At 41.5% G+C, this 14,168-nt stretch overlaps 2 protein-coding genes across 3 annotated transcripts in view; one reads left to right on the top strand and one right to left on the bottom strand.

The window, feature by feature from the left end:
• Nucleotides 1-6,249, top strand: part of SMC6 (structural maintenance of chromosomes 6) — a 55,734-nt gene extending 49,485 nt beyond the window's left edge. The window contains exon 29 of the mRNA XM_075706982.1: nucleotides 6,239-6,249. The gene's annotated coding sequence lies outside the window, so the exon portion shown is untranslated. The remainder of the gene's footprint in view (nucleotides 1-6,238) is intronic.
• The window catches only part of VSNL1 (visinin like 1), a 50,163-nt gene that overhangs the window by 11,691 nt on the left and 24,304 nt on the right, over nucleotides 1-14,168 (bottom strand). The window lies entirely within an intron of this gene.

Raw genomic sequence — 14,168 nt, 5'->3', positions numbered from 1 at the left:
GGACAGTGACTAGCTCTTACATTATTATTAAGGACATTACATTATTATTAAGTCACCCTGTCTTGCAGATGTTTTTAGCCACTGCAGAAATGCTCATCTGAAGCACATGGAGAAGAAATATAGGAGAATTTAGGAGCTGACCTTGAATTATCAATACCAGTTCCTTGCAACTGTGTGAGACACTTGTCAAGAGACCAGAAAACAAGCACACACCACAGGCTATGATAAAGCAAGACCCACAGTAAAAAAACCAAAAGCTACAGTCAGCATATGCCAAGAGGTTGGAGGAAGATGGATGGGGAAAGAGAAGCCACGCTGCTTCTTCTCAAACATCCATCTGGCAGGGTCTACCTCTAAAAAACTTTCAGTCTGGAAAGTTAATCTCTATATTCACATTTGTGGGGAATTAGTCATTAACTAGCAGGAAATGAATCGATTTTCGATCTCAGTTTTTCTCTGATTAGATTTGGACAATAAACTTAATTGAGCTGTGGTAGTGCTATAGGTCAATACACTAGCAGATCAGTTATTACTCAGTGCTAACAAAAAAAAAATCTTCAGAGAGAATTGTCGTCAAAACAATTAGTATTGTTAGTGCATAACACCATGACTACTGCTGATTAAATGTTATTTCTCTTTGATCTTCCTTAACTGAGCAGCAGCACTGAAACACTTTATTTATTTTAAGTTTGGCACAGTCTTCCACTACCCCAAGGTCAGCGATAGCACAGGGCTATGACAATGTCAGGATCCTGCTGTGCTGTAGCTATGCCCCAGCCTAATTACAACATCCTTTTTCTTGACACCATGTTATCTCTTTAGGAATCTGGGAACATACCAGATGGAGAATACACTATCTGGGACATTTCTTCCCCCCCCCCCCCCCCCCCCTTTTCTTTTTCCCCAGTAAAGATCATCTGACTCCTTTTTATTTCTGAAAAAGGCTTTATTTTCCCAGCGAGTTTTGGCTCCAAAGGTTCAGAGTATTAACTTGAATGCTGTGCCTGCTGTGTTGTGAAGTCCTTAGTGCAAATTTCCCAGAAGAACAGGACTATAGAAGCATCAGTAAGTGCTATTTCTAGCCAAAAAGGGATTTGAAACACGAGTCACTAAAGTCTGAGACAACCATCTTATGAATATACAGATGGAACTGCAGGAAAAATTCTCGTGACTGAAATATCTGTCTCATATACTTATGTAATATGGCCTCTTAAAATTCTTATACATATGGAGTTGTTATAGCCCAGTACTGCAGAAAGGAAACTGCAGAAAGGGAAGGAAAATGGCTGTAGCTGGGAGTATCAGAGAACTGAGGATTTGAACCTCAAGATCTCAGTGAGTGCTAAACTACAAAATCCCTTTTCTTGACACTGCGTGCAAAACCTGCTAATTCAGGAGTTACCAACAAATAGCTTTAACTTCTGGGGAGAACAATCAATCCCCTTACAAGCACAGCTCACTCCAGTGAGCTGGGAATTGGTGGACTCATATCTTTTCCAGTTCATAAAACCTTTGACTGTAGAGCAGTCCATAAACCTTTCCATCCGAGGAAGGAAACTACAACCTGAAGTCCCAAAACTCCAAAGGAGCGGAAAAAGAGGAAAGTTGCATGGTACCATGAGCACCTTGAGAGAACTTGGTCTGCTGAGAAAAGCATTTGAGTATTCAAGGAGAGAAAATGGGAAGGGCTGACTGCTCCCAAAATCTGTGTGCCCTGCTGCTCGTTGCCATCAGAGGCTAGAAAAGGGAAACCCAGCCTACACCTCCAGGCAGCTCGGTCCCGGTAGGAACACAAGTAACGGGATAAGTAACCGGACTACACCCACAGCCTCTGGGTCAGCCAGCGTGCAGCGGCGTGCACTTCATCCCTTTGCGCCCAACCAGTCCTAGGCAATGGACTGGGACTGGCTATTTTTTGTGTCGTACCCAAAACATTTAACAACACCTAAGGGCTAGGCAGAGTTAATGACACAGAGCACTTCAGAACCCATCTGGGTAAATCCTGACATCTCTTTGCTTGGAGACCACACAACAGCTGTCCCTAAGCTCCTGTGGTCTTGGCACACAGACACCTGATCAGAGTTGGTAACAGGAGAATAAGGTTTCCATGCAGGACAAAAGGGGGAAAGCTAAGGGAATGGAAAGGATCCCAAAGTTAGAAGTGAGAGGCAGGAAGGATGGTAGCAATAGCAGCAATACTTAGCATAATAGATAAGGGGCAGGTGGGCAATGACTTGGTATCATCCTTTTTTTCCCTGTTGCCCCTGGGGATATCCTATTGACTTATTTTCAGTACTGAGTTTCAAAACAATCCAACAACTCACAGGAACTGTACTAAAATGAAGTTTCTAAAAATTTGAAATAGGAAATGGGCCCACATTTCTAACCGCTGCAAGGCCTGTCTCAAAGCTCTTCTTTTGCAGTGAAGCTGTGACCAGATAGGTTTTCAGGTTTCCTTCTGAAAATTTTGTACAGCCCTATTTAGGAGATTCGTCCAACTGTAATCCTTCCAATTCTGTTCTTATGGAGAATAGTAATAAAAAAAGGACTCTCTTAACACAGTGCAGTTTTAATATTCCAGCTTCGCAAGATAATGTATTTTCTTCCATATCTAGGCTTTCTCTTATAACACAAACCTTTTGAAAGGTCAATGACAAGACCTACAAGACCAACAGTTTATCAAAACTTTGGAATACCAGCATTCTGGTGCAAAGGATCATGCATATATATCTATAAATATATAGGGAGTTGACTAAATCAGTTCTTGCTTAGAAAAAAATGTCTTGGAAGACAACACTCTTGAGCTTACTGACACTTAAAAAAACCCCAGTTTTATTTTTGTCAAGTGTTGGGCACATGTGTAGTTCCATGTGAATAACACTATTATTATTGCTGTTATTGATAGTCATGATATATAGGAATCTTGGTTGAGCAGCATTTGGATAAAACCTAAAGCTCAATACAGAACAAGAAAGAGGAAAGAGCAAAAGTCAGTGCGAGGAGCCTGGAAGACACCAATGGATTTTCCCAAGGGTGGGAAAGGAGAAGGGAATGACACAGCCCATTATGTCACCTTCTGGGAATTAAGAAGTATGGGCAGGTCTAGAATAAACCACAGGTATTCAAACAATGACAGCTCTTGGGTACACTGTCTCCTTGTCTATTAGCTCCACAGATCAACTCCCCTAAGGGGATGGGATCTTGAACAAAGACTTTCAAAGGATGAATGGAAGGATGTAAAGGAGCATTACATTCTTGTTCCTTGTCCAAAATGGTGCAAGAAGGGAAAATCCTCTTCGTATACAAATTATTTTTTCCATCAGTTATGTTCTTTGCCATCTGTAAAAAGAGATGTAGAAAAAATCCCTGTGCGCCATATGGATCACTGCTTTCACACAGAGATGCCATCACCCTGGATAAGCTGTTGCTGGGCTAGTACTGACTGTGCTCAGGAGCCAATGCAGATAAAATACTGATATTGATGGATATTGATACCAATGATACTGGTGTGTTTCCCAAAGGTGTCTACTTTTTAGGCAGTTGGCCAGCTAAAGAAGATAGTATCATCCCACAGAGTAGAGCTTCTCCCCAGTTTCATCCCTCCTACTCCAATCAACTCGTGGGGGATGCAGACTTCTATGAGATTAACATAAATGAACCAGATGTTTGGAGGGGGAAAACTACCCACAGATTCTGTTTTCTCAGTACTGTAACTTTGTATCATCATCTTCCAGTAGGTTTCTGTGGTTTTATCCACTCTTTCAGGTATCAGACATGACCACAAGGGCTCATTTTAGAGAAATCCATAAACCTATTAGTATGAACTGGAACATGCTGTTTGTTGATTTAAAGCACTGCAAGTGAGAAGCAGGGTTGCCTTCTCTCCTGCATTTGCCTGCTTAACTAACTTAAATCCTTCAGCACATGGTACCTTTGAACTTCAGCTCCTTTCTGCCATGAGAAAACCACCATCATACATGTGCTGCACTGAAGCAAAAAGCTACAATGGGTAGAACAGCCTCTGTTACAGATAAATCAAGCAGCTAAGAGTTTACCTGCCACTTGGTTCTTTCAAGACCTTATAATTATTCATATACTTAGTCTATAAATGACTTAACACTAGAATGCAGTAAGACCTGCCCTAAACAGCCATACAAAAGGATAGTATAAAATAAATGCTAAAATATGTAGAGAATGAGTCACCTTTAATTAAAAATTACCTTTATCTAAAAAGTTGAACAAACCTATGCCAACAAAAAAGATTAATCAATATGCATGGTTAAGAGAAAGCTATTATCCATGCCTGTTTTTCCAACACCGATACCTCATTGCATGCACTATTTGACACCTTTATAATGACTGAAGTTTCAATAACATTATTAGGAGTCAGCTGAAGACACAATAAAAAGCACTTAAGCCATACACTTCTCTAATGCTGATTGCTTGCTGCTTTATTTATCACAAAAGCTTAGTGTAGCTACATATTCTCCTTTGGATTAAGTTACCGTCTGTGCACCAGACCAACTGAAGATACCCATACCACTTCAGTTTTGCATAAAATTCTGAGTGTGATAAATGTGAAACCGATGTCTTCACTGTAGTGGTGAATGCAATTTCATTTCAAAATCAGATCTATTTGAATTCTTCCCCTCAGCTACAAAAAAATTTCTAGAAACCTAAAAGCCCAACTAAATCCACTTGCAAGGAACAAAATACAAGGTCTATTAATAGACATGGCAAAAGGTAATTAGAGGGATGTATCAAAATCAGTGTTTCCCATTAATAAACATTACCTCAAAAATACACCCAAAAATGTAGACTGATGCAATTTGAACTGCCCAGCAGTATAATTATGGTAACTAGCTCACACTGGGGAACAACTGTTGCTTTTCCACACTGAGTAATGAATATGAGTAACAGATTTTACTGTTTCCTTCAAGTATTCTGGTAAACATGTTAAATAAATCAGGTTGTAGGCTTTCATGAATACACAACAACAGCTACTCAGTCCTTAGCAAGCATGCAACAATACAATAACAATAATAATGGCAAAAAAAGAGTTCAGTATTGGGGTGAGAATTCAAAGGAGGATTAGTCATACATGTCTTCGGATAAGCTAGCTCTCTTATCTTACGAGAGCAGCAGATCGCATCATCTTTAATATTCTTGTACCCCAGAGTCAATAAAGATGAATAAAAAGCCCTATAGACATTAATAGTTGAAAAATAAACTATGTAATCATGACTAAACTATTATGCTACCAACTGCTTTCCAGAAGGATGCTGGTTTTTGCTTGCCAAGAGGGATCCCCCCAGGAACATTGTTCTTGGTGATGCCAGTTCCCAAAACATCCTTTTAAGGTTTACAGCTGGGACATACAGCCCAATTCCTGTCATCCCCAAGTTCCTTCATATCTCCTCTATGAGTTAACTGCATATAATGCTCTCTAGAGACAAGTTATTTCTAGAGGAACAGTAATGACATATATTTCACACTTATTTGATAGACTCACATTTCATACCAGATGTAATTAAGGATGAAAAATAACAAGCTAATTCTAGAAAGATGTTAAATTCTCAAATAAAAAAAAAAAATCTAAACCAAAGTTACAAGAAGATGAGAATAAAACAAGAAAGCATTCTCTTGACTGGTTGCTATTATCACACAAGTGACAGGTAGGAATCTTCTCCAGCATGGAGGCTTTTCTGAATTTGTCCTCCTATTGCATTCCTTTCTCAACACACTCCTGTCTTAAAGGGTCTTCTTGATGGTCAAAGGATTTTCAAGCCTCTAAACATTTCATAAATCATCTGTGAGAGGCATTCAATGAACAACCACTCTCTGAAGGCAGCTGTCTCTAGAATGCAACCAGTTTCACAGAGACTCCATGCGGCATCTTATTTAAAATATAGGACAGAGTTGGCATTTCATCTGGTTTAGAGTTCATGCTCTCATAAAAATAGAGCAAAGCCCCTCTTCTCATTGCATGAGTTCTTTATGGTGAGGTGGCAGCATCTTCATAACTAAGGTTACAACCAGATTTCCTTGTAAAGGCGGCTCAAAATTCTTTGCATCTTTCCTCAGCGACAGCCAAATACCTACGGGTGATAATACTGCCCAGGCAAAGACCTTCAACAAACCAGCCAGGGAATTCAGTCTCTGAGGATGTAACAAATACTTACTGAACAAGAAACACAGGAGAATTGTATATAGTCCCTGTTAAACAATAGTAGAGAAGAAACTTGAAATATGCCTTAGACAGAACACGTCTGAAGAAAAATAATAGCCTACCAAGCTAACGGGCGCCAGTGCTTTTTAGTGCTGTCAAAATATGGAGAAGCTTGTCTTCCAGGCCAGGTTCTAGGGTCCAACTAGAAAACACAACACTGCCATTTCTTCCTGTACCTGGGATGAAGCCCAGAGGACACCTAGTCCAGCTGCCAGGGCAGATTTAGCAGCATCATCTTCTGTGACCCTGGGCAGAGACAACTTATGAGAAAGAAGGTAAAATCCTAAACCACAGCACCAGAGCTCTCAAACTGCACTTTAAGCACTCACCCGAGCAAACACCATTAGCAGTCAGCAGCAGTATTTTGGGTTGTCTGAGTACGCTGGAGAGAGAATTCTGAAAGCACCGAAATCTATGGAGGTCAATCAGAAACTGCTTTCTGAGGTAGCTTTCTTCCTTTCTTACACAAGTGTCGGAAAGAGTCTGTACCTCTGGTAGCTCAGTCTCTCCTACTAGAGTGTGAGCAGACCGCCAACTCTTAGGAAGCTCCCAGAGCTCAATGGTATTTTCACACAAGTCTGCCAGTTGGAGACTCCCTGTGTCAAGGTTTTGGCTCTCTTCATTTGGGGAATAGTGAGAGTACACTCAAAGCAAGCACAGAAAAAGGTAGATTTTTCACAGCTGTCCAGGTTATTAATGGGAAAAAATAAAAAATCTAAATTCAATCTAAATAAAGCCCTGCTGGCAGAGAAAGAAGGTCTTAAATTTAATCATTTCCACCTGCTGACAGCATCAATACTTCTTCCAGCTTGGCCCCCAAAAATGTTTACGTCTAGTTCTCTTATTCACTAGATTTCTGACCGCCACTCAGCTGTGGACAGTACTGATATGTAATCGGTACCACAGCACCTACATTTGTCATCTGTGAATATACTATCTCTATTCTGATAGCACTGCTTGCTGAAAAAATAGTTTTGCGAGCCTATGTGTTTAAATGTTCTGTCACATTTAGTTTAACAGCCAGCCTGACAAACACCAAGTCAACGCTCATTGCTTCATTCTTCTTCATCAATGGAAAGACATGCTGCATCTTGATGGGGTGATACATCCCAAGACAGGTTATATATCCCAACTGTAGGCATGACCTGAATCCCACTCCAGGTGAGCACTTTGTGATTTCTTGGGTTATGAAGGGTTGCATGACTATAGGCTGAATACATGAACAGCTCAGTGAAGAACAAGATTTTAATTCTCAACTGAAATATAAAGTGCTACTTCCTCATGCTGTCTTAAATGATGACGTACCTACAGCCCTTCCAGATTTACTAATGAACTAGACAGTCCTGTTGCATTTCCAGTAAAATTCATAAATATCTGCAATCTACAACGAACTATTCTAACTGCTGATAAGAAATGACAGGGAGAGAAAGGGATGGTGTGGCACTGCAGCTTGAACACAATGCAAATTTGAGGTCATAATATCATGTGTTTGACACCTGTCATGAAGCTAAAATACAAGTGAAACTGTCACAGCAATACAGCGACAGTACAGTTCAGCATGCTGATGAAGTGACTAAAATCCAGCATGACTGCAGAGCCACAGAGCCAAGGGAAAAAAACCTGGGTTTTTTCCTACCCTGTGTACATAAATAGGGAAGATTTGGTTCTGATGTCCTATGAGCACACTCTCTGAGATGTCAGTCTAAAGCAACGACTGACCTGTGCTGTATTTATAGTGGCCCAATATGTTGACTGTTCAACTGAAATGTATCCTTGGATATTTCTACTGCTGCAGCGGAGCTGTGTTTTCACAAGAGGGCAATGTGCATTTTCTAGTCACAGCAAACTAGTTTGTGCTTTTCCTTTGACAGATATCAATGCTCCCATTGCCTCAGAAGAGGTAACAATCTGTAGATTTAGCTAGCTACACCAATTTGTAAGATGTGTGGTTAATAACAGGTTTTCAATTTTAAAAAGAGCTGTTTTCACACGTACAGAAATCAGAGTGATCCCAAAGTGCTTCGCTAGCAGCAATCTAATCCCACGACCTACCCACGCAGGTGGACACCAGAGTACCAGCAAAGCAAGGCAACAAAACAAACAAGCTTGTGAGATCATACATAAATAAGCCACCTACCAACTATACCACTTTTATACCTGACCTATTACTTTATTACGTTTTGGGTCCATCTGCTTGGGACTTTTGGGTGGAAAACAGCATGGAATATTTGCTTTAAATAGGCTTAAGGAAAACTCAGATTGCCAGATAAAGGGCCACCCCGCATTTGCAGACTGAGTCCCCAGTGAAGCACAGCAAGTCTGCCATAGGAGCACCAGAGTGGCTGCCCCTGCACTGCAGAGTCAATCTGTGCATGTGCCACGTGCCCAGGGCTGACACCAGAAGGTGCGAAGCTCATTGTTTCAGTGCAAATTAGTTATACAACATACAGACATTAGGAAGTGTTGACCTGTTATTCACACTGCATGGTGTGGAAGCACGTAACTCTCCCCAGGAAGACTACCAAGAAGTCCAGACACAACTACGAGAAACAGCATTTTTTGAATTTTGGATATTGGCAAGAGTTAGCACAGCTGAATCATCTACAGCTCTCAAGCTATGAGAGCAAACAGTGCACTACTGAGAGGGCAGGCGAATTTCTGGCTGCTCCCAAAAGCCCAGGAATTACAGTTTCCATGTAAAGCAGGTGAGATCTTGGTTTCTAAATACCTTGGATCGTGAATCTGATCTTCTTCCAAAATCTCCATGGAAAGGTGGGGTTTTGGGTTTAGGCATTAGAAACAAATGCCAAGGCCAACCAATGAGCTAAGGTGAGGCTTTTATGTCTGTGTTATGTTTCCGAACAAGTCCCAACCATTTACTTAAAGTTAGTCATTCACATTTGAATACTGCATCAGTCATTGCTTTACACTGCACCAGTTAAAGTCTGGTTTTCAACTTTACTTAAAGATTGTCCAAAGCTAAGGGAGAGTATGAGGCATGAAGGACTTGGTAGGAGCTTCCACAGTGGGGGACTGCTTTCATGCTGCCCCTGTGTCTAACGCTGCTTAACATTTCTGGGCTGCTAAAAACTAGGCAGTATCCAAATAAGCGTCAGGGAATTGGCAGAGCTCTGGGGCCCTGAAAATAGCGACCGTTTTCACTGGAAACATTTGTGACATTGGGAGGAAGACGCCCCCACGTTCTTTAGCTTGCACTGAGGTCCTGTAGGCTTGTCCTCCCTCCACCTGGGGAGTAAATACAAAGAGGCTATGGCACTGCTCTACCTCCAGAACCCCCTTCCACCAACATCTCTTTTCAGTTTAACTTGAAAAGATAACAGCAATCTAATCTTTCCTGCCTTTGACTTGAAGGTTTTGTTCTAAATGTATTTTGACAGCAGAAATAAAGACAAAGTTTTAATAGAACTAACTGAACCACAAACTGAATTATGTATTTCCATTTCAGGAGACAATCTCACTGCTAATAACATCACTCTCCTTCCAAAAGCATGCATGACAGAATTCAAAGCATTTCTCTGTTCCTTCATGGTATTTTGTATCTGGCAGTAGCTGTGCAGCATACAGAGCTCCCTCTTACATGTGTATGTGTCATGTGTCTCACTTTGTCCAGGAGTCAGGGTGGGACCATCTGAATTGCTGAACCAGTCTGTCTGGAAAATTTGTACACTAGCAGATTAAAATGCAGACTGAACCCTGGCAACGTCCCTGCTTTGGATTTCTGCCTAGAACCCTTATTTCTTCATATTCAGTGTTCTCTGGAAACATGCAGCAGCTGCAGGCTTTCTGTAGGACCCCCACACCAACAATCTTCCCCCAGAATGGAAGCACATGGCAAGGCAGGGTCTAAACTGTATTGACAGCCTGGAGCATCTTAATTTTCCAACACTGGATCTTGATTTGGTTCCCATCTTACAAAAACGACTGCAGTCAGCAAGCAGCCTACAAAACCAGGGTCAAATCCTGAATAGACGCCTTGCTCACAGATTTGCTCTTAATTAGCCAAACACCCACTGAAGTCACTGAAAGTGCCAATAAAACAAAGGAGCATTTTATTTTGTGACCACAAGGAAGGTGATTGAAAGAATTTACATCAGCTGCTAAACATATGCTCTAATGACCACCACTGGATTATTAGCAGTGACCTAGATGTAAAAAGCTTTGATCTTCTTACTCCTGGGTTATTATCCAGTTTCTAGATCTCTTAAGGTCAATCAGAGTGAACAAAAATAAGGATGGGTGAAAATTGTGTGCGACACAAGAGAGAGGACCATGGAATATTGATCCCCAGACATTTCACTGAATAAAGCAGGCAGACACCAGAAAACGTGATTTATAAGAGCAAGCCAGAAAATAGCATTAGATTTCAAAGAAATCTAGGGGTGAATAGCTTGAGGTAATGAGATACAGTGTCTTTCACATGTAGGTCACCAGTTTTAATCCAGCTCTGGTCATAGAAAACTCAGGTCATTAATATCTGACAGCTGTCTGGCAGCAAAGTAGAATGAGATGGTGGTCCTGGTTTAATTGCTAGCGGTATCTGCAAAATAAAGCATCTCAACAGAACTGTAATGCTGTTAAAAGTCTAGGCAGGAAGGTCAAGGACTGACTGAGCATTGAGAGAGGACCTCTACCCCCTTACCGAAAAGCTTCATTTTCTATTAGTGTCAACTTGAGATATCTCAAGGGTAATAAATCTTTGTGAGAGAACAGAGGATAAAGAAAGCAAAAAACAGTTCAGAGCGAGCTGTGGAAACTGTGCTGCCTTGAACCCCGATCAAGGGCCAGCTCCCCATCTGGTGCTTCCACCGAAGCGCTCGCACTACACCAGTTCACACTGGCCCAAGGCTTCTCCCTGGTATTTTCAACAAGAGCAGCACAGAAGCCAGGACCAGCAGGTGAGAGGGCAGACACATGGAGCCACGGAGCTGGGGAAGGAAGGCAGAGAGCAGACCAAAGCCATAAAAAAGAGACTGAGAGGGAAGAATGAGCTCTGAACAAGCCTAGAGGATGACAACACAGGAGATGACCTTAGCATGGGTCCTTCCCCACACAGAGCTCAGGAAGCGGTTGCTGGAGGTGCCCAGTCTATAACTAGCTTAGACTCCAACATGGCAAAAATTAAGTAAAAGTGAGTTGAACACAATCTTTTGTGACCAGAATGACTCTTCAAGCATTTTATGGACATTCTGCATGGATATGTTGGGTTCTGCCTTAAAAAATGCACTCTTGATGCTATTATATAAAGCACAACATCTTTATATGTAACAGTCAAATTATCTGGAGATACTTGTTTGCAAAAATGACATATCAAATACGTGCCTAAGAAGAATAGCTTAGCGTTAAAAATGATGGGTTTAAGTCCTTCTTCCTCACAACTACCAGTGCTGTTTTACCTGTTCAGCATAAGAAACATGCCAAAAAAGGAGTCATGCTTTTTTTTTTTTTTAAGTATTTTCCTTTTAAAACTCCTCCACTTGCTTTTGGAACTGTGACATGCAAGAGTCTCATTTCTGAGTATTTTGCATTCAGCAGTTTCTTATAAAAGACAGTGCTCTTTCATATTGCATTTTAGAATTGTGCAAATTCTATACTGATCATTCAAGTAGCCTCTCCAGCTGTTAAAGAGGGACAGACTTACCAACAGAATTACTTTTTTTTTAGTTTGAATCCTTTCCCTAACTAAACAAATAAACGATACAGAAATGTACTGAGGTCGAACAGCCCCAGGTGAGAGTTTTCCCAATTTCCAGGGTAATTCTGCTTAGTACTTTCCAGCCAGCTATCTATCAAGCTATAAGGTAACCACTAGATGGTGGTGGTGTATACCACACACAGAGTACCTGGCAATTTTTGCTTGCCTTTCTCAGAAAGCACAAGGAAGGCGAAACATTTCGGTACACTGTACAGACCTCCACTATGGTGTAAGTCAAACAATACCCTTGATCCTTCCCAAGCAAGAGCCAAGTGCTTTGACTTGCTACAGGCTGTTGTGTCACAAAAGCTGCATAACAGAAAGTCTTAATACTTTGGAAAAATCTCATGCCCAATGTGATACAATTGAGCGCTGCAGGACATTGACGAAAACAAAAATGAGGAATTCAGGAGTTTCTCTAGATTTCATTTAAAATAATCACAGTCTGCCCCATCATGCTACAGCTGCCTTTGTTGAATTTAGCTACATAATTGGCAGTGGAACCCTTTGCTTTCTCTCTTATGGAATTTACATGTTCTGCTGCTCTTCCTTCAAGCAATGTAATTAAAGGAACCTGCTTAGCATAATTAATTTGCAAACAGGTTGGATGAAATGGGATTGTATCCCAAAGGCTTTTTCAGCATTAAGTGAAACTACTTCTTCAAGCGTACTGTCATCTAGAGTCTCCTGTACATCAATTTCTTGTCTTTTGCATTTTAAAAGCTCTTCATTCTGAAAGGTGCTACAGTCAGCAGCCCAGTTCTGAGTTGTGCTGCTGATGCAGACCTAGATTATACAGCTCATTCTGCAAACCATGTCCCCCAGAGCATCCAGCCTCTAAGCAGAGGGGGGCTGTGTAGTCAAGAGCTCTTCCATGTTAAAGGTTTTTTGCTGAAATTGAATTATCTTCCTCAAAAATCCTCACCCCAACCTGATCTGAAACAACAACATGGCATTTTAGATGTTAAAGGGAATATATTGCAGTCAGTCCTGCATAGCCAGCCAGAGGAGCACTGGGGAAACAGGGAGTGAGGAACACCTTCCCACAGGGAGCAGCTGGGACCTCCGCTCCTGCACGACCACTTGTACCAGCTGCCGTCGTCCCCCGTGGGAGCAGTTCTCCCAACTGCACCAAGCCCTGGCATTACTCCTGCCTCATGTTTAGGCTGGCTGTAAGGGCACGGACATATAGAACGGCCCTTTAGTGCATCACCCTCACTGGCACCGGCTCCACCTGAGCAGCTGAGACATCGCCCACAACACCTGGCATGACGTGCATCCACAGGACCCCCCTGCACCCTCCCCTGCATGTGAGTGGGCTGCAAAGGCACACACAGAGCCCCAGCCTTTCTGAGTGCTCCCTACAATTAGCAGTCTACGGACTGCGACATCCACGCTTAGCTTCTTTTTTATTTTTTTTTTTTTTTTAACTGAGAACCTGTCCCCTTCAGTCTGCAATGGAGAGATTTCAGATTTCTCGACCTCCCTTCCATGACAAACTCACTTCCAAAGAGTGATAACAAAGCAATCATTTATGGCATTAACAGCTTAGGTCTAGAGACTTTTAATTTCAATACAATCACCACTAGCTGGTAACAGCAGGCAAATAGAAAGCTCTACCCCCAAACCTCATTTAAAGATGATCATCCCAGATTAGAAAGAAAGAAGATTCCTTTAATGGTCTAACCTTAGAAAAGACCATTTGGGTAGTTTTACAAAGAGGGAAGTACATTTATGACATGACACTGATGGACAAGTGATGCAGAAAACACAGTCCAGCCCCTTTGGCAAAACCTTTCAACCACTTGAATTTACATAGGTACTAACAGACTTGATGTCTGGCAGTGCAAGGGATAGGGATTATTCTCTACTAAAAGACTGATGTGTTGCAGTGAAGCACCTATTAAACTCAGCTATCATGCAAACAGACATTTAGCAAGGTCATGGTTTCTAACGATTTTATGATATTGCCTGCCAATATTATTTCTATTTAAGCCCTAGTTAGACTGCTTTTATAAGCAGTTATTTTCTAATACAAGCTGCGGTTTATCAGGTAGTGAACTGGGTGATGCTGCTCAAGATATCACTGCTTGGGAACACTTGGGAGGGAAGTCACTAGATTTCATCTGTTGATTTGTGACTGGAAGGAATGAACATACATGATGCTGTCTGCACTGAACGGGTCATTCCTCGAATATCAGACATGAACCCCAGGTAAATGCCAAT

This window comes from Pelecanus crispus, chromosome 3, assembly GCF_030463565.1.
Source record: "Pelecanus crispus isolate bPelCri1 chromosome 3, bPelCri1.pri, whole genome shotgun sequence".
Taxonomy (NCBI): Eukaryota; Metazoa; Chordata; class Aves; order Pelecaniformes; family Pelecanidae; genus Pelecanus; species Pelecanus crispus.
Note: the sequence above shows the minus strand (reverse complement) of the source record. Positions and strands in the feature narration are given on the sequence as shown.